Source organism: Nelumbo lutea, chromosome 4 (genome assembly GCF_056320005.1).
Source record: "Nelumbo lutea isolate HS-2025 chromosome 4, American lotus-T2T, whole genome shotgun sequence".
NCBI classification, from domain to species: domain Eukaryota; kingdom Viridiplantae; phylum Streptophyta; class Magnoliopsida; order Proteales; family Nelumbonaceae; genus Nelumbo; species Nelumbo lutea.
In genome coordinates, this window is record NC_142687.1 from 82,773,406 (window position 1) to 82,797,947 (window position 24,542).

The 24,542-nt window shown below is 41.2% G+C and overlaps 2 pseudogenes across 1 annotated transcript; one reads left to right on the forward strand and one right to left on the reverse strand.

Moving 5' to 3' along the window:
- Nucleotides 1-1,098: 1,098 nt before the first annotated feature.
- Nucleotides 1,099-22,756, forward strand: LOC148861369 (protein FAR1-RELATED SEQUENCE 11-like; annotated as a pseudogene). Its single transcript, XR_016094907.1, has 5 exons — nucleotides 1,099-1,237; nucleotides 14,922-15,014; nucleotides 16,670-17,676; nucleotides 21,054-21,497; nucleotides 21,577-22,756. The product of XR_016094907.1 is annotated as a protein FAR1-RELATED SEQUENCE 11-like (transcript).
- LOC148861370 (NADH dehydrogenase [ubiquinone] flavoprotein 1, mitochondrial pseudogene) lies at nucleotides 18,326-20,210 on the reverse strand (annotated as a pseudogene).
- Nucleotides 22,757-24,542: the final 1,786 nt, after the last annotated feature.

Here is a 24,542-nt window from a genome sequence, read left to right on the forward strand (position 1 = left end):
ACCATTTGATAAGCATCGTTATATAATTTGTTATGATATTAGCGCGCATCATCTTATGGAGTAATGTGTGCACATACATGAAAAATGGTGATGAAAATTACCTTATCAAACAGCAGTGTTGCTCTACACTCCCAAACAAAATCCATACATTTTTTTGTGAAAAATAGGTCTAACAAGCATGGGCATTTTTTTTTTTTTGAAAATTGGTCCCAAAAAACGCCCACGCTTCCAAACACATCTTAAATTGGAAAACCAAAAAATATGGTGAAGTCTAGTTTAAACGGTTGACCACATATCCTAGTTAAGAAGATTCGTTTATGGGAATCTAAATATACATATGTTGGGACTTCAATGGTTAAAAAAAAGCCATGGCATGGTGGCAGGACCCATTCTCTGAATTTGCAATGTAAAAAACTCCCACTAGCAAATATGCATTCTCATATTGCCTTCTTCCAACCAAACAACCATGAGTGCAAATGACCATAAAACCGGCCTAACTTTTGCATTTACCTCAACCATGATTATTTGCATTTACCCTTTGCAAGCTTGCATTTGCCCTCTTCCCAAACGGAGCCTAATACTCAAATATGCTCTCGAATAATACCGTGTATCCATATGGAGCACGATAGCTCACCCTCCTTATAAATGGTTATCGTTCTCCGTAGATGCGCTTTACTCCTCCCTCCCGATTCTCCCCGCCTGTTTGTTATTTGCTCATTTGTTTGTTTGTTTTTTTTTTTCTTTTTCTTTTCATCTTTAATTTTCTGTTCGTTATTGGTAATTAGGGCTTTCGGCTCCTGGAATCTCATAGCAGTTGCTGTGTTGCCCGAATTGGTATGCAGAAATTGTTTTATTTTGATCTTCATGTTTCTTTGACGTTCTTTCATCAATTTCAATGGAGTTCAGATTGTTACCTTCATAATTATGGACTTTTATGCTCATTGGTGCAGATTTCGTTATTGGTTGGGATTAGACTTTAAGTTTTACTCTGTTTAATCTGCTGGAACGTCGGAATTTTGACATATGATTGAATAGAGCTTGGATCGCCTTTAAAATTTCATTCTATGAAGATGGGAAGCTCGTCTCGGCTTGCTCGTCAGAGAGATCCATATGAAATATTGGGAGATGATAGGACTTCAACTGATTTGGATATCGGAAATGCAAACAGGAAAGGAAATCAGCTCTCAAGTGAGTTTCCTTCTGATTGATATTCGCTTCGTCGCAAATATGCTCTCAAGTAAGCTAATTACATGTTACAGAGCATCTTTCTGATAAAAAAAATTCCCCCACATATAAATTTGTTGATACAGTTATATGTTGCACCTGTTTACACGATTGAATTAATTGTGTAGATGATAGAGAAACACTGGGCAGGTGTGTGTGTGTGTATACATATGGTTCAATTACATACAGGTAATTTTTGTGTATGTTTTACTGTTTTCAGTTGGGACTAACTCAAAGTGGAATTTACAAGTATTTTGGTCGTCTTATACCTAACTGAGTATTATACAATAATACTGCAAGGGTCGTCTACTTCACAAAATCTTTTGTAGAAAGCAACAATTTGCTTCGAGGGAATATAATTTCATCAAAACGATATATGCTTTTATCTACTAAAACTATTCCCCCTTTAACAAGCTCCTAAAATGACATCAAAATCTTTTAGATTGCTCCAACTAGGAACCTATGATCTGTTGGAAGAGTGGCCATAGGCCCTCATTTTCTGATCCTCGACATGTTGGAAAATCCAGTGGCCATGTGATAAACCACATGCTGGTGGAAGATAGGTCATCTCTATGCTACACCCTCACATACAAACATGTTATTATTATTATATAAAAGAAAATTTATTTGTCTATTTGGTTCTTTTATTTATTTAATTATTTTTTGCATGGAGAGACCATTGTTGGAACACTCACTAGATCCATTTCCAGCTTTTATTGGGTCAATGGTAGGCCATTTGGCCTAGCGTAGACTTGATGATCAAGTGATAAGATCCTTGATCAGTGGGACACTTGTGATGAGTTACCGCTCACCTCGGAAGCCCCTTCAAGGGTGGCTTAACCTCCTGAAACAGAAGATGGGGAGGGAAAGGGGAAAAGGTAGGAAGAAGATGACACAGAGAGAGAGATGAAAGGGATATTCATTCACGCCACTTTTTACATGATCAGGGCCTTATATAGCTGGCCTACATGTATGCAATCATGAAGAGAATATCTTCTGGTGGCAGTATAACTAACTCTGGGAGGCTCTGTTGCGTGTCACGCTAGCCTCTCTGTCTTCTAGTGAAATGCTGCTCGGTGGTGGCCTGCTCCACACCTATAGTTGGGTTCGGAGGGAATGTTTGGGTCCCAACAATTCCTCCCCCCTTAGCATTGACCTTGCCCTCAAGGTCTAGGTTTGGAAACCTCTCATTCAGCCTAAGATAAGGTTCCCAAGTGGCATAATCTGGAGGAAGCCCAACCCATTATACCTTGGCTTCTAGCACAACCTAACCACCTCGTCAAACCCAATGGAAATCCACAATTCTGATAGGCTCCGTGTCAATGTCCCCTTCTTCAGTGAATTGGGGTAAGTTGGGTGAGACAGGTGTATGATTTCCCACCGCCTTCTTAAGAAGTGAGATGTGAAACACTAGATGAAGCTTTGAGGTTGCAAGGAGGTCGAACCGATAAGCAACAAGGCCCACTCTCTCCAAAACCTTATAAGGCCCATAATACCTAGGTGCTAGATTGTGCCAAGCCCATCTTACCACTGAGATCTGGCAGTAAGGTTGGAGCTTAAGGTAAACGAAGTCACCCACCTGAAATTCTAACGGGCGGTGGTGAGTGTCATAGCGGGCCTTCATTTGCTATTGGGCTTTTGTCGAGTTGGACTTAAGCAATCTAAGAATCTTGTCTCTCACAAGTAGACGGGTCTCTATTTCTGCCACCTTGGATGGCCCATATTCATAAGGTAATATGGGAGGAGGTTCTCTGCCATAAAGAGCCTTGAAGGGTGTCATTCCAGCAGTCGACTGATAAGTCGAATTGTACCATTATTCTGCCCATGGAAGCCAGTGATCCCATTGTCGGGGGTTTTCCCCTATGAAATATCTAAGGTAGGCTTCAACCGGGTGATAACTCGTGGAGGGGTGTAGTTGGGTTCCTTGCAACTGAAAATATTCCTTATAGAATGAATTCAGGAAAGCAGGGTCCCGATCTGAGGCAATGGATCTCGGGGTTCCATGCAGCTTGGTAATGTCCTAGATGAAGATGTCAACCACCATTGCTGCGTTGTAAGGGTGAGGTAATGCAGAGAAATGGTTGTACTTGGTGAGATGGTCAACCACTACCATGATAACCTCCTTTCCTGCAGAACGAGGAAGACCCATGATGAAATCCACGGAAAGGTCTTCCCACACTTGATCTGGAATCTTGAGAGGTTGTAGAAGGCCAACAGGAGGCTGTGATGAGTATTTCTGTTGTTGGCAGGTTTGTCATTCGGAGACATATTGTAGAAGGCCATCAGTTTACTAAGCCATTTTTGTTGCTCCGAGGTGTGCACCCTTTGCTCTGCTATGTACTTCAAACTTCGTTGGTCTGTCCTAATAACAAATTGACGTCCCAATAGGTATGCACGCCACTTTTGCACTACCATTACCACAACCATCATTTCTTTGACATAAGTGGTCTGACTTTGGTGAGCTGCTGAGAGAGCCTTGCTAAAATAAGCAATGGACTGCCCTTTCTACATCAAGACGACCCCTACTCCTACACCTGACGCATCACATTCTATTTCAAAAGGCTGAGAGAAGTCTGGAAGAGTGAGGACTGGAGGGCTGGAAACTGTTGTCTTCAAGTCTTCAAAAGCCTGTTGGGCTTTATCAGTCCAACTGAAGGAATCCTTCTTTAATAGACGCGTTAGAGGGGCAGCCATAAGCCCATACCCCTTAATGAAGCGCCTATAATATCCGGTAAGCCCAAGAAAGCCCCACAGAGCCTTTACAGTAGTGGGCTTGAGCCACTTCTGAATGGTGTTTACCTTTTCTGGGTCTACCATGACCCGACCTGCTACAACCACATGGCCTAAGTACTGAATTTGTCCTTGTCCAAAGGAACACTTTGTGATTTTGGCATGTAACTAGTGCCCCTTTAGAGTTGTGAGGGTGAGTTTCAGATGTTCCATATGTGTGTCCCAGTCCCTTCCGTACACCAGAATATCATAGAAAAACACGAGAATAAATCGCCTTAGAAATGGCCTGAAGATGTCATTCATAAGGGCCTAAAAGGTGGAGGGGGCGTTTGTGAGTCCAAAAGGCATAACCAAGAACTCATAATGGCCATCGTGGGTCCTAAAGGCCGTCTTGTGGATCTCAGCCTGGTGGACTCGAATCTGATGATACCCGGACCACAGGTCTAATTTGGAGAACACTCGTGCCTCCCCTAACTCATCCAGTAGTTCGTCAATGAGGGGTATAGGAAACTTGTCCTTCAGAGTAATCTGATTTAAGGCCCGGTAATCTATGCAAAAGCGCCAACTACCGTCCTTCTTCTTTACAAAGAGTATAGGAGATGAAAAAGGGCTGGTGTTGGTCAATATATGCCATTTTTCCATTAATTCTCTCACTGCCTTCTCAATTTCCAGCTTCTGAAAGTAAGGGTATCTATATGGCCTCACATTGGCCGAGTTAGAACCGGGTAAGAGAGTTATCTGATGATTATGAGCCCGAAGTGGAGGTAATTGGTTCGGCTCCTCGGATACATCGCCAAACTGATCGACTATCGACCGTAGGGCCCTGTGTTGTGCTTCTGTGGGGTGAACACAACCCTAGTTGTCCAGAATTGGGACTGTGGACTGAACGCCTAAGTGCATAAATATGGGTTGGCCAGCATCCTTGGAGGCCCGTATCATGGAGGCTAAAGTGTCACTTTGTGGACCAGGGGGCCGCACCCCTTGTAAATGACAAGACTGGCCATCCTGGTGAAAATCCATTGACATTTTGGCCTAATCACATAGAGCAAGGCCCAGGCCACGCAACCAATGAACCCCCAAAATAATATCAGCCCCCGAGAAATCCAATGGGTGGAGATCCACCACAAAATTATGGCCCTGTATGAGGATTTTCTCCTTCTTACATACACCATTACACGACATCTGACTCCCATTAGCCACATGGATTGAAAAGAGAGGAGTGGGTTGTATGGTCATACCTAGCTGCTTAGCCAAATGGCAAGTGATGAAATTCAGGGTAGAGCTACTGTCAATCAAAATCATCACGGTCCAGCCCATCAATCTTCCTTCTACATGCATGGACTGAAAAGAGTTGAGGCCCATGAGGGCGTGTAAGGAGATCTTGGCCCCGTCAGGTTCTGGCCCGTCTGGAATCAGTTCACAGTCAGTTAAGTGCTCTAGGTCTGTCTCTTCCGGCTCTTCCTCTGTCTGTAGGAGAAACACCCGCTAGACTCAGCATTTATGGCCCAGTCCAAACTTATCATCACAGTTATAACAAAGGCCTTTCTCACATTGGGCTTGCATCTCAGCCTATGAGAGACGTTTGAAAGGCATAGCGGGTTGGGGCAATATGGGCTTTTGATGATCACTAGCCGATTTCATGGGCTACTGATCAACCCGTGGAGTCCTCAAATTCAGGTAGGTCGGTTTGCTGGCTCTACGAAGGTTGTCGATTCTTTCTTCTTGTAGGCGAGCCAATCCCTCTGCAGCCATGACAGTCACCGGACGGAGAGCCCTCACCTCCAGGCGGATATCCTCTCTGAGACCTCCTACAAAATATCCTACTAAGGCTTTCTCTGGCCAGCCGTGTACCCTGGTCGTCATCCGCTCGAACTCGAGTTGGTACTCTGCTAGCGTTCCAGTCTGCTTCAACCGGGTGATCAGCTCGTCGTAGTCCACAAACGCCGTTGGCCCAAAGCGGATGCACAAAGCTTCGGTGAACTCTGCCCAAGTTACCTGGGGATGATTCCGGTGATACCACTGGAGCCATAGAATCGCGTCTCCTTCTAGATGAATGGAGGCGATGGAGACACGCTGGTGTGTGGGAGTTTCGTGGTATTCGAAATATCTTTTTTCTCAAAAGATCCAAGGAATGGGATCTCCACCGGAATAGTTGGGAAAGTTGATCTTAGTGACTTTTCCGGTGCGGTAATCGCTCATTCTCTGGCTACTGGAAGCAGAGGCTTCCACTCCTGCTAGGTGACTGGTCTTGCCGGACTGTTGCTAAGAGACGAAGCTAGAGACGACCACTTTGAGTTCCTTGAGTTCGTTCAACACCTGGTGAAACCCAACCTCAAGCTGGTCGACCCTTTCATCCACGGTAGTGGAACGTGTTTGTGGCATCGTGAAGCCTGGGATTTGGATAGCCTAGCTCTGATACCAATTTGATGAGTTGTCGCTCACCTCGAAAGCCCCTTCAAGGGTGGCTTAACCTTCTGAAACTGAAGATGGGAGGGAAAGGGGAAAAGGTAGGAAGAAGATGACACAGAGAGAGAGAGATGAAAGGGACATTCATTCACGACACTTATTACATGATCAAGGCCTTATATAGCTGGCCTACATGTATGCAATCATGAAGAGAATATCTTCTGGTAGCAGTGTAACTAACTCTGGGAGGCTCTGCCGCGTGTCACGCTAGCCTCTCTATCTTCTAGTGAAATGCTGCTCAATGGTGGCCTGCTCCACACCTATAGTTGGGTTTAGAGGGAGTGTTTGGGTCCCAACAATTTGTCTCAATCTGGAGGGGCTTGACTCAGTCAACCAAACTGTTCTCTTGCAATGGTCATGTTAGAATTAATTGCACAAGAGAACTTTAAAGGATGAATGTGTTATAAAAAGCCGTTTAACTTATTTTCTACACACAAGAAATGTGTTGCCTTAAGGAAGTGCTAACTGCCTCCATCTTGAAGCCCAATTTGGATTAAGCAACTTCAAGGTTGCACCTTGCTCCCATGGGCCAGTGTCTCGGATCCCTTTTTTTTTGTTTTGTTTTGCAGGCCAAAGGTTTGGCGTGATAACCAATCCGCAGCAGAATTCAACACAACTAGGTTCAACACGATCCCCATCTTTTTGGAACAACCAAACCTAGGTTTAGCCCTGTTAGTAAACTCTACCAGATTCTAGGTTGAAGTAGAGAAGAAGAAAGAAAAGAGAAAGAAGAAGAAGAAGAAGAAGAAGAAGAAGAAGAAGAAAGAAAGGTTCGGCCAGACTAGAAGAGAGTCAAAATCTTTCTCCCCTAGCTGACCCACTTGTATTTATTCAAAAAACATAGAGTTACAGGAAAGACCATTTTGTCCCTCATAGAAGATGGGACACATAACTTAAACTCAGATACAATAGACCTTTCACTCTCAAGCAGATAATCCAGAATGACCAAAATACCCTTGACTCGAGCATTCTAACACTCCCCCTCAAGCTGGAGAGTATATATCATATAGTCCCAGCTTGTTACAAATGTAATCTATTCTTCCCCGAGACAATCCCTTTGTGAGGAGATCTGCCCACTGATTTCCTGAGCTCACATGAGATGTGGTTATCACCCCACTTATTACTTTCTCTCTTACAAAGTGACAATCAACCTCGATATGCTTAGTTCTCTCATGAAAGACGGGATTGGAAGAGATGTGAACAGCAGCTTGGTTATCACAGTATAATTTCATGGGTTTGTCAATTGAGAATCCCATCTCTTGAAGCAAGTTCTTTAGCCATACTAACTCACATGTGGTATGGGCCATAGCCCTGTACTCTGCTTCTGCACTACTTCTTGCCACCACTGTTTGTTTCTTGCTCTTCCAAATTACAAGATTGCCACCAAGGAAGGTACAATACCCTGTAGTTGATCTCCTGTCTGATATAGAACCAGCCCAGTCAGCATCTGTGTACCCTACTATCTCAAGAGTTCCTCCACTTTGGTATAACAAACCACGACCTGGAGCACCTTTTAGGTACCTAACAATTCTCAGAACAGCTTCCCAGTGAGGAACCTGAGGATGTTGCATAAACTGGCTCACCACACTCACAGCAAATGATATATCTGGTCGGGTAATGGTCAGGTAGTTCAATTTGCCCACCAACCTTCTGTATCTTCCAGGATCATCAAACTCTTCACCTGCATCAACACTCAGCTTAGCATTGAGTTCCATAGGAGTTTCTGCTGGTTTAGCACCTAACAACCCTGTTTCTTCAAGTAGATCAAGAACATATTTTCTCTGACATAGGTTGATCCCATGTTTTGACTTCGCAACCTCTATTCCCAGGAAATATTTCAGCTTCCCCAGATCTTTCGTATTGAAGTGATCCTGTAAGAATTTCTTCAACCTGTTGATTCCATTGCTATCACTCCCAGTTATGACAATATCATCCACGTACACGACTAGCAAGATTTTCCCATCCTTTGAGTTATAGCTGAACACAGAATGATCAACCTGACATTGTTTCATCCCAAAGGCTTTCATCACTTCACTGAACCTGCCAAACCAAGCACGTGGAGATTGTTTCAGTCCATAAATTGCCTTTTTGAGCCTACACACTTTGCCAGACTCCCCCTGAGCAACAAACCCTGGTGGTTGCTCCATATACACCTCCTCAACTAGATCACCATGCAGGAAGGCATTTTTGATGTCAAGTTGTACAAGAGGCCAATCATACATAGCAGCTAATGAAATCAACACCCGAACTGAACCAATCTTAGCCACAGGAGAAAATGTCTCCATATAGTCCACACCATACATCTGAGAATAACCCTTGGCCACCAACCTCGCTTTCAATCGCTCCATACTGCCATCAGGAAGATACTTCACTGTGTAGACCCATTTACATCCAACTGTGTGCTTATCGGAAGGAAGAGCGGTGAGTTCCCATGTGTGATTATGTTGTAGAGCAGAGAGTTCTTCTTCCATGGCTTGCCGCCACCCTGGAGAGGCAAGAGCTTCCTGGACAGTCTTGGGAATGGGAACAGATGAGAGTAATGATATAAATTTGCAATGAGAAGCAGAAAGGTGAGCAGTAGAAACATAGTGTGAAATGGGGTGAGAAGTACAAGTACGTTTACCTTTTCGCAGAGCAATAGGAAGATCAGGATCTGAAGGAGGAGCAGTAGCAGGATCTGTCAACAGGGGCTGAAGTGGAGGAGGGCCCGATGCACTTCTGCGGGTATACACTTGAGTGATCGGCGGCTTCCCAGTAGTAACAGGCATAGGATGTGCATCTGCAGTAGAAACAGGAGCCACTGGAAGGATGTCCCACAACAGGTATAGGAAGGGGAACCACAGAGGGAGAGGAAGAGACCCCAGCATCTGAGAAGAACGGAACTGACTCAAAGAAGGTGACATCAGAGCACACAAACGATTTATGGAATTTTGGGTTATAACACTTATACCCTTTCTGAGTCCTTGAGTAGCCAAGAAAGATACACTTAGTAGCTCGAGCATCTAGCTTGTCTAACCCAGGCCCCAAGTGTTGAACAAAACAAACACAGCCAAAGATTCTTGGGGTAAGAGGAAATGGAGATAAAGTGGGAAACAACACGGAGAAAGGGGATTGACTTCCAAGGATTGACATGGGCATCCGATTGATAAGAAAACAGGATGTAAGAACAGCATCACTCCAAAAATGTTTTGGGACATTCATATTAATCATCAAGGATCGAGCAGTTTGAAGAAGATGTCGATTTTTTCGTTCAGCTACACCGTTCTGTTGTGGGGTGTAGGCACAAGAAGTTTGATGAATGATCCCATGATGTTCTAGGTATTGCTGAAATGGTGAGGAGTTGTATTCTTTGGCATTATCGGAGCGAAGGATTTTAATATGAACACCAAATTGAGTGCGTATTTCAGCATAAAATTTTTGAAAAATAGGGAACAACTCACTACGATCTTTCATAAGATAAATCCATGTCATCCTTGAAAAGTCATCAACAAAGATTACAAAATACTTATACCCATTGTATGACACCACTTTAATTGGACCCCATACATCGGAATGAACTAAAGAGAAAGGACTTGAGACACGACTATCAACTCTTGGACTAAATGAGACTCTATGATGTTTACCCAATTGACATGACTCACAATCTAATGATGAAAGATGACTCAAGGAAGGAACCAGTAACTTCAAGGCCTTGAGAGAAGGATGACCAAGTCTGCAGTGCCACTGAAAAGGAGTAAGAGATGACTGAAAAGCTACTGGAGGACCACCACCATCAAGGTAATATAATCCACCTGCTTCATGCCCTCCACCAATCTTCCTCCCCGTCTTGAGATCCTGAAACACACAAGAAGAAGGGTAGAAGGTTACAGAACAATTAAGAGACTTGGTTAATCTACTGACAGACATAAGGTTAAAAGGAAACTTAGGAACATATAAAACAGATGATAAAGGCAATGAGGGGTGATTAACATCACCAACACCACAGATAGGAGATGTAGAACCATTAGCAAGTGTAACTGTTTGAGGTGTGGAGGAGTGGGAAAGGGAAGAAAATACATCATGAGTCCCAGACATATGGTCCGAGGCCCCGGAGTCAATGATCCAGTGTGAGTCTTTGGAAGCTAAGCAAGCCATACCTGAATGGGCAAGTGTAGCGGTGTTCTGCTGAGATGTTTGAATGAACTGCTCATATACTGCATGTGGTACACTCACCATTTCCTTCTCAGAAGCACAAGTAGATGTGGAGGGGATTGGGTCAATTTGCTGACTTTCAGTAATTGTGTCACTACCCTTAGTCCTAGCATGGTTAGCCCAAGTGTTGGGTGTACCACGCAAATCATAGCAGAAATTAACTGTGTGCCCCTCTAAACTACAATGTGTACACTTTCTCTGAGTATAACTCCTTCCTCTTCCCCGACCTCCCCCTGAGTCTCGACCTCCAGTCCGACCACTAGCCCTGCTAAACATGTGACCACCACGGTTGCTTGGGAGTCCACTCCTGACACCACCACTTCTATTTCCACGACCACCCCCTTTAGTCACTACCAAACCTTAAGACGAGCGAAAACTTCTTCAAGTGAGGGAAGAGCAGATCCTCCCAATATTTGTGCTCTGACTGGCTCATACTCAGCCTTCAACCCCACAAGAAACCTTGTCACATCAAGCTGCTCACGTTGCTGTTGTTGGATCTGAACATCTGATGTTAGAGGATGATACACATTAAGCTCATTACGAATGTTCCTCAAACTTGCATAGTACTCTTCTAAGCTTTGACTCCCTTGCTTCAAATTGAAATACTCTTGGTACAACTGATACACCCTAGTTGTATTGTCTTGTCCAGAGTACAACTTCTTAGCATGATCCCAGATTTCCCTAGCTGTATCTAGGAACATGAAGTTCACACTAATCTTTGGTTCCATGCTGTTCCAGAGCCATGTCATTATCTGTGCATCTACTTGTTCCCAGTCACTGATCCCAGGGGAATCAGAGGGAGGCTTCTCCTCTCTTACATGTTTTACCTTTCTCTTGGCCTTCAAGAACACCTCCACAGATTTTGCCCATGGTACATAATTCTCACCATTCAACTTGATGGATGTCATTTGAACACTTAGATAGTCTGGAGAAAGCATTACACCTGTTTTGTTATCATTCCCATTTTCAATTGAAGCCATCTTAATTATTTTACCTTCAAATATACAACACAACCTCCCACTCTTTCACAAGACTTATCTCACTTATAACACCACCAATTCCAGCTTCTTTAAATACACATTACACATCACACACTAAGGCTGAAATCACTCAGTCTTCACATCAAACACCTGGGCTGCACACTGCAAACCATTCACCATCAACACACTAAGACTGAAATCACTCAGTCTTCACATCAAACACCTGGGCTGCACACTGCAGAACCATTCACCATCAACACACTAAGACTGAAATCACTCAGTCCTCACATCAAACACTTGGGCTGCACACTGCAGAACTGATTACACACAAGGTATAGGAGATCACTTTTAAATATTTTTGAAACATAGATATCACCACGACACAACCACCACCAATCTACTGCTGTTGTGAACTTCAGCAGTCGACAACTCTTCTTTCAACATACATACGAAGGGAAATGCAGAGGAACACGACTGAGATGCATATCAGTCACACTGAGCACCACCACCACAACCAACTTTTGAAACAAAAAAAAAAAAGAAACATTCACAGTCCCTTGGACAAACAACAGTAGTGTTCATACCTGTCCACATTCAGCCCTCTTCGATACTGAATAGAGGGTTTAGTATACCACTCCAACGACCACCACAGCAACGACAGGAGGCATCCTCACCTCCAGGCCCACAAAACGACAGCTCCTTTTCAGCCCCTTATCGAACCTCCACTCAGGTCAGTCGAAAAAGGAAGAAGATGACTGTGAAAGTTGGCGGCGAACCCAGAAGGAGAACAGCAGCAAGAAAGAAATGAGGATACGACCTTACAGCTCTGATACCGTGTTAGTAAACTCTACCAGATTCTAGGTTGAAGTAGAGAAGAAGAAAGAAAAGAGAAAGAAGAAGAAGAAGAAGAAGAAGAAGAAGAAGAAGAAGAAGAAAGAAAGGTTCGGCCAGACTAGAAGAGAGTCAAAATCTTTCTCCCCTAGCTGACCCACTTGTATTTATTCAAAAAACATAGAGTTACAGGAAAGACCATTTTGTCCCTCATAGAAGATGGGACACATAACTTAAACTCAGATACAATAGACCTTTCACTCTCAAGCAGATAATCCAGAATGACCAAAATACCCTTGACTCGAGCATTCTAACAAGCCCTAAGACACATGTCCAAATAAAAGTACAAAACTCCAATGTCTGAATAGCAACCCTACATGAAATTAATAGATGATGTGAATCTTCCTCAGATTGTCCACACATTATTCAAATTCAAGAAGGATGAGATTGCTGTTTTGTAATATCATCTTATGGTAATATATATTTAGATTCTAAAAGAGCTTCCGTTCTATAGCCAACAAAAATTCAAGAAGGCTTAGAACTGTTGCTGCAAAAAATAAATAAAAATAAAAATAAAAATAAAAAATAAAAAACAACTCCCCTTCAACAAGGCCATCAGCAATTGAGTTCATTTCTCCTATGTTCCATCTAATTTAGACAAAAGGCCATCAGCAATTGAGTTCATTTCTCCTATGTTCCATCTAATTTAGACAAAAGGCCATCAGCAATTGAGTTCATTTCTCCTATGTTCCATCTAATTTAGACAAAAATGGAAATAAAGTTCTCATTAATCTCATTAAAATAATGTGCCAGTTAAGAGACACCAACCAATTCCTCTGAACCAGTTAATTGTGTTTTCTGAGTCCCTCTTAATGATTAGAGAGGGAAACCTCCATCTTTTGTCAATGCAGGTACCTCTAAGCCTAGGACACCTACCAATCCTTTTAAAATAAAGTGCCAGTTGACAGACACCTAGAGATCCCTCTGGACCAGTCAATTGTGTTTGCTGAGTCCTCCTCAATTTTGTCAATGCAGGTACCTCTAAGGCTAGGACCTCATGTTTAGTTGAATCAGCCTTTTATACAGACAAAGGAGGCCCAAATTGAGCTATCTTGGGTAAGAATGACTTACAGTCTTACCAACTCCAGCTTTCCTGGGGTTTGCCAAAGAGCTTTCATCAAGATTTAGTTTTGCCTCCACATCAGTTATAAGGATAGGTCTTTGGGGAGGGGGGAGGGTTCCTGGGAGATGGAAGAGCATTTGTTTTAGTTCTTCTCATCTTTTCAAAATCCTTCTTATTTTTGCTTTATTTTAAACTTTTTTATGCATGAATATTTAATTCTTGATTTTACATAAGAGCAATTGTCGTCTCTCTCATGAATAGCATGATGGATTATATTCTATTGATGTAACTAATCTAAACCAAATGGAGGTTGGGCTACACTGAACTGGAATTTATTGTATTGTCTGCCCTTGGTGGTATTTGTTTTCTTTGTTTATGGACAGCAAGGCATTAGTTAGAACGTTAGGTAACTGCTAAGTGATAAGCTTATAGGGAGAGGCAAAAAATATAGATGCAAGAAAACAAGTGAGAAAATAAAAAGAAGGAAAGAAGAAAAAGACAAGGAATTTTGCAATTTACTCCAGCTTTCCTGTGGAAGATTTCTTCTATGAACATTTTTACCAATTTATTGGTTCATTGTTCTAGGCATAGTCAGTTTAAATAGTCATAGTAAGATAAATGTCATTACTAGGGTTAAATTGCATATATTTATTGGAGTGAAAACTGCCCTCGCTAGATGGTGAGCTTCTCCATGATGCTTGTTTTTTCATTTTTATCTTTCTCTTTCCAGTGGTAGGTTGTATGGAAAGAGAGAAATAGAAAGGAGTTTTTTCTCCTTTCTATTTGGAATGAACTTATTTCAGCCTTTGACTACAGCAGAGTTATTCTCCTCTTCGCCAAGACTTAATGGGAGCAAGAAAGCAAAGATCATGTGGAGCTGCATCCCTTTTGCAGTATACTGGATTTTATGGAATGAGAGAAATAGAAGATTATTTGAGAGCAAACAGAAGAACATTGGAAGACTATTAGCCATGGTTGTGGACTTGGTGTCCAATTGGATTCTGGTGCATCCAGATTTTCTTCAGACTAGCAGAGCAGAGTTGGGGGGGAATTTTTGGAATTTTCTTGAGTTACAGACTTGTAATCCTGACCAGTTCTCTATCTCTTGATTTAACTATTGTAGTGTAATCTGTATTTGTGTAAGGTTGCGGCTAGGTGTTATCTTAACACCCCCCGGGTTGTATGAATCTTTTTTCTTTCAATGAAAATTTATTCTGATTCTTCAAAAAAAAATTGCTTACCATTACATTTGCTAATCTTGTGTAGAGAAAAAGTGGTAGCCTCTTGGTAGTGGTAACATAATCAAGCATCTTTTCATGTGCTATTTTGTATATAAGATAGAAATGTGATTTCTGATTGGTAAACCACTTGTGTAGGTCTACAGCCATGCATGGCCTCGGAACTCTTATGGATCAGCACAGTTAATGGCAGTTTGATGATTGCCAATGATGCTCTGTTTCTACTAACTGGTGTGCATTGAATATCTTCTTTAGTATTCCCAAATTTGAATTGCATGTTATATTCTACCTATCTAATTATAACATGACTGTGACCTCCTTAACAATGATTAGATGGAAAGAATACCAGGTTTACCAAGTATCCAAATGGAAGCTTGTCTAGCTTTTTTTTTCTTTTTTTTTTTTTTGAATTTGAATAAGAAGAGGATTAAGTATAACTTTGTGTTAAACAAAAAAAAAAAGAAGTAATTGCATGAGTTCCATGTACACCAAGGAACTGTACACTGGGGATATAAAAGCATCACATCCCTTCTTTTTGCAAAAAAAACAACTCTTCTTTCAAAATAAGAGTCATATGCCTTCCCCCTGAATAGACTGTGATACCAACCCATGGAAGCAGCTTTGTATTGAGTTTACTTATCAGCATGTCCCCCAACTCTCTTTTGTCCAAAAATCCCAGAGTTTCTTTGAGGTGATACAATTCAAAACACAGTAGGAGGAACTAATTTCCAAAACATATCCCTTTACTCAATCCCTGCATCTGCTTGCTATTGAAAAAGAACTTCCATTGTTTCCGGGACACATCTTTCCACCCAAAAATGCTTCTCATCCACGCCCAATGTTTCTCTGATACTCTACAATGTAGAAATAGATGGTTAACCGTTTCTGTGCATTCAATACACAATATACATGTATCACCAATCAGCCCCGCTCCCCTCCCTTGTAGGTTATCCTTAGTCAAGGTTGTCAAGCATCTGTTATTTAGCCATCCACACAAGAAAAGACACCGTAGAAGGTATAGCTGAGATCCAAATTTTTTATTCTGGGAAGGGAACTAAATTGGAGAGTGTAAAATGTTTGTAAAGAAACCTTTCTGAAAATACACCAAACTTCTCCCAAATCCAGAGTAATCCACACCTATCTACCTGTGATAGGTAAATCACCACTTAGATTAGTTTCTGCAACAGCTCAATCATTGTTTCAATTATCCAACTTCAAATCATTTAGATGTCTTCTAAACAGTGGCAGCCACTCTTCTCTACTATTACAAAAAATAAAAATCTGATAATTATCTGCCATTAGCCCATTTCTATCCTGTGATATGTTAAACAGCCGAGGGAAAATCTCTCTCTCTTCACACCAAACATCTTTCCAGAATTTAACCCTATAACCATCGTTAATGCAGTATTTTACACTTCTGATAAATTCAGGTTATACCTTTTCAATCCCTTTCCACAATGCACACCCATAATATGAAGAGACTACCCCTGGATCCCAGCCCAACATACTTTTGTCTGTCAATCCCATGAACTTTTGGATCTATCCTGGCTTGGTCATCATTTATAGGTATATGATGTTAAGTATTAGCTTGGATTGGGTTTTATTCTTAACAAAAAGTTCAATATTTCCATTTTGGATTTGATTTTCCAAGTTCTATTGAAGAAAAGAACATAGAAGGGAAAAAAAATAGAAAATATGTGGGCAAAGATGAAAGCATACTTCTAATAAGTGTGAGTTTACCACTTGTTGACAAGTATCTTCAATCTCTATTATGCTAATATCACTTAGGAATCTTTATGTATGTATATGAACATTTTTTGTGTTTCTTGTATTTTGTGTAAATATCGCTTATGGAAACTCTGTTTTTAATTTGATATTCTGTACAGGTACTTCATCTGCTGTCTCCTCAATTTATTATGAAAATAATGTCTGAAGGAACAAACCTAGTTATAGAAACTTCAGAAAATGGTACCGATTTGTCTCCTGGTGACATAGGCACAATTGAAGAAATGCCTGAAGACACAATTTTATCACGACAAACTTCTGTGAATCTTTTTCCTTTTATTGGACAAAGATTTGTTTCTCAAGATGCTGCTTATGAATTTTATTGCAGTTTTGCAAAGCAGTGTGGATTTTCAATCAGACGTCATCGTATCGAGGGAAAGATGGAGTTGGTAGGGGAATTACAAGAAGGGATTTCACCTGTCATCGAGGTGGATATCCACAGATAAAACCAACAGATGATGGAAAACTGCAAAGGAATCGAAAATCTTCACGTTGTGGGTCTCAAGCATATATGCCTATTGTTAAAAAGGCAGATTTTGATGTCCCTGAATGGCGTATTACAGGCTTTAGTAATGTCCACAACCATGAACTCCTGAAATCAAATGAAGTGAATCTCCTTCCTGCCTATTGCACGATATCTGCAGATGACAAGAATCGTATCTGCATGTTTGCAAAGGCTGGCATGTCAGTGAGACAAATGTTACGATTGATGGAACTGGAGAAAGGAGTTAAGCTAGGTTGTTTACCATTTACAGAGATAGACATAAGAAACCTATTACAATCATTCAGGAATGTGGATCATGATAATGATGCTATTGACCTTATTGCAATGTGCAAGAAAATCAAGGATGAAGATCCTGACTTCAGATATGACTTCAAGATAGATGCACATAACAGGTTGGAGCATATTGCATGGTCCGATGCTTCCTCCATTCATTTATATGAGACATTTGGAGATGCAGTCATTTTTGACACAACCCATCGATTGGATGCATATGATATGCTTCTAGGAATTTGGATTGGAATTGACAACCATGGTGTATACTGGTTTTTTGGTTGTGTGCTTCTACGGGATGAAAATGTGCAGTCTTTTTCCTGGGCCTTGAAGGTAAGAAGCTTTTAGGCACAGAAGATCCTGATAACACCATCATCCTATTCCCATAATTACTGTCCAAGTCATCATTCTGTTATGTCCCAGAAACTTCACACACAGTTCTCAGGCTCACAGCAGAATTCACACAACTTGGACATCAACAAAAGAGACTGGAATTCATTCAGAAGAAAAGAAGAACATTAACAGTTGGTCGGTTCTTCGAGAGACCGCCGGCTCTCTCAATCACTCACAGTATTCTTCACTCAACAAAAGCCCATCTCCCCCATCCCCCAAAGCCCCTTCTTATACTCTTCTCACAGCATAGCTGACTCCCTCAATAAATGCCCAGCTGGCCAAGTTATAAATGCCCATACTCTTCTTATTCCTAACTGACATAGCTATAAATGCCTCAAGACTCTCCTTATTCCCTCCAGCTATAATTGCCCCCATGTTCAATTATTTCCCCCCTTAGCCAAAAGCTGACCTTTCCCCTTCCTGGCATACGTAATGTTAACTGGGGGCATATCATTACCCGCCGCCCAAAGTCTAACCTTGTCCTCAAGGTTAAAATGAGGAAATTGGTCTCGAAGCAAGTCAAAAGGCTCCCAAGAATCTTCAAAATCAGGTAGGCTGCCAATGAATAAGCACTTCCAAACCTGTAACTCTAGACATAGTGGATGGACGCACACCGCGCACTGATATGTCCCTGCACAGTCCAAGCAGCAGAATCGCCCAATGCACAGATGGTGTGTCTACTTTGTCACCTCTTGAAGCATGTCTATTTCCTCCAGCTTCGCGTTTCCAACCTTCAGCCTCTCCATGATCATCCTCAGCCATCCTGTCCCCTCCCTGCATGGTGTGCACTGCCCACAACTTTCATGCTTATAGAAGTAAGAGAGCCTAGCAATTGCATCCACAGTATCAGTTGACTTGTCCCTCACAATTACAGCAGCTGTCTCTAAACCCATTTGGACAGCCTTGAGTGCATCATAATCCATCAACACATCATCACATATGTGCTTTGGAATCAGTGGAACAGAAGATCCCCCTGGTATCACTGTAAGCAAATTATCCCATCCACCTCTAACTCCTCTACAGTGCCTCTTTATCAGCTCCTTCAATGGAATACTCATCTCCCCTTCAACTGTACAAGGCTTATTCACATGGCCTGAGACACAGAATAGCTTTATCCCAGAATTGTTCTTCCTACCAAAACTAGTAAACCATTCAGGACCACGCGTTAAAATGGTGGGGGAAACAGCCACAGTTTCAACATTTGTAACAGTTGTTGGACATCCATATAGCTCTGCATTAGCTGGAAAAGGAGGCTTCAACCTTGGTTTTCCTTGTTTTCCTTCAAGGCTTTCCAACAATGCAGTCTCTTCTCCACAAATGTAAGCATCAGCTCCGTAGTGGATATGAACATCAAAATCATATCTAGATCCACATGCATTTTTTCCCAAAAGTCCAGCTTGATAAGCTTCCCTCCTTGTCTTCTCAAGGTTTTTCCGCTCATTTACATACTCTCCCCTTACGTAGATATAAGCAGCAGTGGCCTGCATACCAACCCCTGCAATCAGGCAACCCTCTAGTAGTTTATGTGGGTCATGGCACATAATTTCTCTGTCCTTACATGTTTCTGGCTCACTCTCATCAGCATTGACAACAAGATAAGAAGGACGGCCATCTGATACTTTTGGCATGAAAGACCACTTCAGGCCAGATGGAAAACCAGCTCCACCACGACCTCGAAGACCAGATTTCTTCATTTCATTGACAATCCAATCAGAGCCCATAAGTACCAAGTCTTTAGTTCTATACCAGTCACCCCGCTTCATGTCACCGTTTAGGAAAGGGTCGTGCAACCCATTAACAAATTCTGCTTCAAGGACTGATTCCGACAGGTAACGTAAGGGAATGGAGAGCACCTCGAATCGGTGATATCCCTTAACAGTAGAAGACTGATGTAACAAGAAGAGTTGCTCTTGTAAGTTTCCCTCCTGAGTTGATCGAAAACGTTCAAGGAGGAGTTCCTTGAATTCTGCCCAACTATGAAAAGGTCGCTGACCATCCTCCCAATAATACCACGCCAATGCATCACCCTCTAAACAGACCACTTCCGCCCGCAGACGTTCCGTCGGAAGCAAGCGATTAATCTCAAAATAGCGCTCCACGCAAAAAAGCCAGCCGTTTGGATTTTCCCCATCAAAAATAGACAACTCCAACTTTTGAGGAAGTGAATCAGAAGTATGTTTCGGGACTGACATTGAAGGAGACGTCAGGAAAGCTGCACTCTTCCCTTTGTCAGCCACACTTGATGCAGATACAAGAGGAGCATTGTCAGTTGTAGACAAAGGAGCTGACAAGGTCTGTTGCTGAAGCAACAGATCAAAACGTCTTACCAAGTCTTGAACGCCTCCTTCGAGGGATGTGATCTTCGAAAGTCCAGTTGTTATCTCATCACGCAAGCCATCCACTTCAGAATGCAGAGAAGTCAAGCGTTCTTCGAAACCCTTCACTTGCGATGCCACTTCCTTAGTTGTCACCATGGCCGAGGAAAGACGCGCTCTGATACCACTGTTATGTCCCAGAACTTCACACAGTTCTCAGGCTCACAGCAGAATTCACACAACTTGGACATCAACAAAAGAGACTGGAATTCATTCAGAAGAAAAGAAGAACATTTGCAATTGGTCGGTTCTTCGAGAGACTGCCGGCTCTCCCAATCACTCACAGTATTCTTCACTCAACAAAAGCCCATCTCCCCCATCCCCCAAAGCCCCTTCTTATACTCTTCTCACAACATAACTGACTCCCTCAATAAATGCCCAGCTGGCCAAGTTATAAATGCCCATACTCTTCTTATTTCTAATTGACATAGCCATAAATTCCTCAAGATTCTCCTTATTCCCTCCAGCTATAATTGCCCCCATGTTCAATTATTTCCCCCCTTAGCTGAAAGCTGACCTTTCCCCTTCCTGGCATACATAAAGTTAATTGGGGGCCTATCACATTCTGGATCATGAAAGTACCACTCCTCTTCATTGGAAGCATAGCCCAAAAGTTGATCAAATCAGGTAATCTTATCATTCCTGCTTGGATCTAAGACTTGGATCCTTGATAAAATAAGATTGACATCAAGGGGAGAAAAGCTCATGAATCAGCTGGTTAAAAGTGTCTAGTTACTTAGCTTTTGGGCCATGCTCCATTAAAGAGGTGGTGGACCCAAAGAACAGTAGGGTTCAATGAGTTGGTAAGTATCATGCAATTTTTCAGGGTCATTTTCATTGAGGATGGTCACTCCCATCCTATTCTTATCCAAATTTGTTGGGTTACATCTCTATGTTTTGTCTCTTGGTTAATGTGTTTTCCTTTTCTATGCATCTTGACAGACGTTTCTAGGCTTCGTGAAAGGAAAAGCTCCACAAACAATCTTGACTGACCAAAACATGTGGCTGAAAGAAGCAATTACTAATGAAATGTCAAGTTCAAAACATGCCTTTTGCATATGGCATATTATTGCAAAGTTCTCAGATTGGTTTTCTGTACTGCTTGGATCACAGTATGATAATTGGAAAGCTGAGTTTCATCGGCTGTATAATTTGGTCATGGTGAAAGATTTTGAAGTAGGGTGGAAGGAGATGGTTAATACATATGGACTCCATGGAAATAAGCACATTGCTAGCTTATATGCATTAAGGACATCTTGGGCATTGCCATTCTTGAGACGTTACTTCTATACAGGGATGACAAATACATTCCAATCAGAATCAATAAATGCATTTATCCAACGGTTTTTGAGTGCACAATCTCAACTTGATCATTTTGTAGAGCAGGTATTACACCTTTATTATCTCTTACTTTGATTATCTTTTGGTTTTATAAGCTTATTGTGTTTCAAACTCATTTCTGTAGGTGGCGACTATTGTTGATTATCGAAATCAAGCAGGAGCAAAACAAAAGATGCAACAAAAGTTCCATAAAGTCTGTCTCAAAACTGGATCACCAATTGAATCACATGCTGCTACTGTTCTTACACCTTATGCCTTCTGTAAACTCCAAGAAGAGCTTTTGTTGACTCCACAATATGCATCACTTCAAACAGAAGAAGGTTGTTTCCATGTGAGACACCACACCCAGATGGATGGAGGTTGCAAAGTCATTTGGGTTCCACGTGAAGAGCTTATTAGTTGTAGCTGCAATCAGTTCGAGTTTTCGGGCAACCTTTGTAGGCATGTTCTTCGCGTCTTGCCAACAAATAACTGCTTTCATATTCCAGAGCCATACTTACCTAACCGCCGGCGTGTTGTCAGCTCATTTTCCATGAAGTCTTTCCAGACTACTCCAAGGGAACATGCAGATAGAGTTCATTTGTTGCAGTCCATGGTTTCAACACTTGTTACAGAATCAATTGAAACTGATGTACGCTTTCATGCTGCTTCCGAACAAATTGCCATTGTGTTGTCTCACATTAAGGAATTTCCTAGGCCAAAACATAGTGTAAATGAGACTGCCTACGATAGTCCATCTGATTCACTAATTCTACCAGAGGTGGAAGACTAAGATGGCATCGTACAGAGTTTTACTGCTGGGAATTCTCATGCGTCTTTTAGCACTTTGGGAAAGCTAAAAGAAAGAAGACCAAGAGATGGGGCTGATTTCTCACGGAAACAAAGGTGTTTCTCAGTCCCTTGCTGTGGTCAGTTTGGGCATGATGCAACTGATTATCCTATGATGGGAGGTGATGGTTTAAATGGAGATGGGCTAGGGTTGTTATAGAGTGAGAAGCTGGCAGTGGTGGATGGTCAACATTGTCCCAAGAGTAATGCATTTTCCACCTATCCCAGTGCAACCAAACAAAATTTTATGTTGTCACTTTTCCCTCTTTGACAGATCTTACATGTTCTATTAGCATTTAAAAGATTTAGAAGTTGGTTTGCTATTCATTAAAGGGAAACATTTACACAGATTTTGTTTTATGAGAAAAGTAGCTTTAACAAATAAATAATTTGTACTTCTTATTGCAAAACCATTACTCTGTTAAATGGATCCTTTTTACAACAGGAAATAAGATGAACTCCTCCATAGTTTCTTCCCTTGGCTCATATAACAAAACTGGAGATATCCTTATTTCTGCAGCTGCAGGAAAAGGATTACTTCTTTATATCTGAATTAGTTCTGTCCCTTGATTTGTGCAATATTTCTCCTGTTGTTGCTAAAAAGAGAAGATGAACCTACAACTTTATTTTAGAGTGCTTTTTTTTTTCGAAGTTGGAGTGGGAGTTCCAGTAAGCTCTAAATTGTTTTATGAGACAACCACTACGGTTGCGCTTGATCTTCATCAGGGGGGTGTTGTATCTTGGCTCATTGTTATTTCTTTCTACTGATTTTCATCTGTTATTATAATAACTTACTTTATGCATTAATGTTAACGAGTTCAACCATATAATCTTGGTTGGTTTAATACCCTGGTGCTGATATTTTTACTGTCCAGCTCCTTCATAGAGACATATATCATTGGCACCATTGCATGTGAAAGGGGGATTACGGAATTCACCTTATGGAGGTAAATCGTTTTCTTTTCTCTTCTTAAGGTGCTTAATTTCTATTATGTGTCATATTGAGATTAGTTTCAGTAATATTTAATTACTACCAGTAAAATTAATTAATGATTTGGTGATTACTTTAGCAGGCTGTCAATTAGGGGCAATATTTTATCACTACAGGGCAGATTCAGTAAGTTATCACATGGGCAGTAGTGGCCTGCAATGTTGATTGCATGTCCAAGTACAAGAATGAAAGAACAAAAGCAAGAAAGACAAGAATTGCAACTTTGGTATGTTATAGCCTTGGTCTCTTTTGGCCTTTGTCATTCATCATATTCTTTATAGATATCCTTATTCGAGCCAGAGACTATTGGGATTATCTGTTTCTATGCAAGCATCTTTCTGCGTGAATTGTGATTATCTTCTCTGCTTTGGCATTTCTTGTTTTCCTATATATATGTTTTAGGTTTTATTATATGAAAGGTATAAGCAAAGGTTTCTGTTGCATGGTCTAACCCATTCCTTTTTCATTCTCGAGATAAAAACTAGGAGGAACAAACATTTTTGTTCATGAGTAGTCACATTTTTGTTCACTAGTTAAATGAAATCAGACAGGTAGAACGTTTTGAAAGTGTTTGTATCTGGACGTGATGAACTTCTCATTTCACCTCAATTTGGAAGAAGAAAGAGATGTCAGAGAAATGGAAAAAGAGTTTTAAGGATTTTCATATTTGTTCTTAATCCAATTGTGGGGGTTTAAGCTTTAACCTTCTTTTCTGGTTATGAGCTTACCACTAATTGATGGAAATAGATTCTTCTAGCACCACCATCTAAATAAAAGAAGAGCATCATTTTTTTTCTTTTTTTGTGTCATCTATATTGATTGTGAAATCATTTTTGCTTGCTTGAAACTCTACCATATCTACTCCTTTTTATGCTTCTGAAGATATAATTGATATATGGATCCTAAGTATCTGTAATCTAAGAATAATTCTTCCTTTCCTAATCTGACTAAGAGCAATAAAAAGGTTGTTGCTCTTAGCTCTTGAAAATAAACAAAATGGTTTTGAATTCATGAGTTCTTTTTTTTTTCTGTTTTTTATTGGTTGGAGAGGGGGTTCTGTTTTTTATTGGTCTACAGGTTAATTTCTCACGCTGGACCAAACTTCCATTGGCTTATAGTGACCAGCTTGGTAGCTCATGGACATAGTGTTTTTTTTTTTTTTGGTAGAAATGGGCAAAGTGATTTGGTTGCCTGCAATTTTTTTTTTTTTTTTTTGGTATTTTTAAGCAGGATCTGTGTGCCTATACCCAGTAGACATACAAACCTTTCTT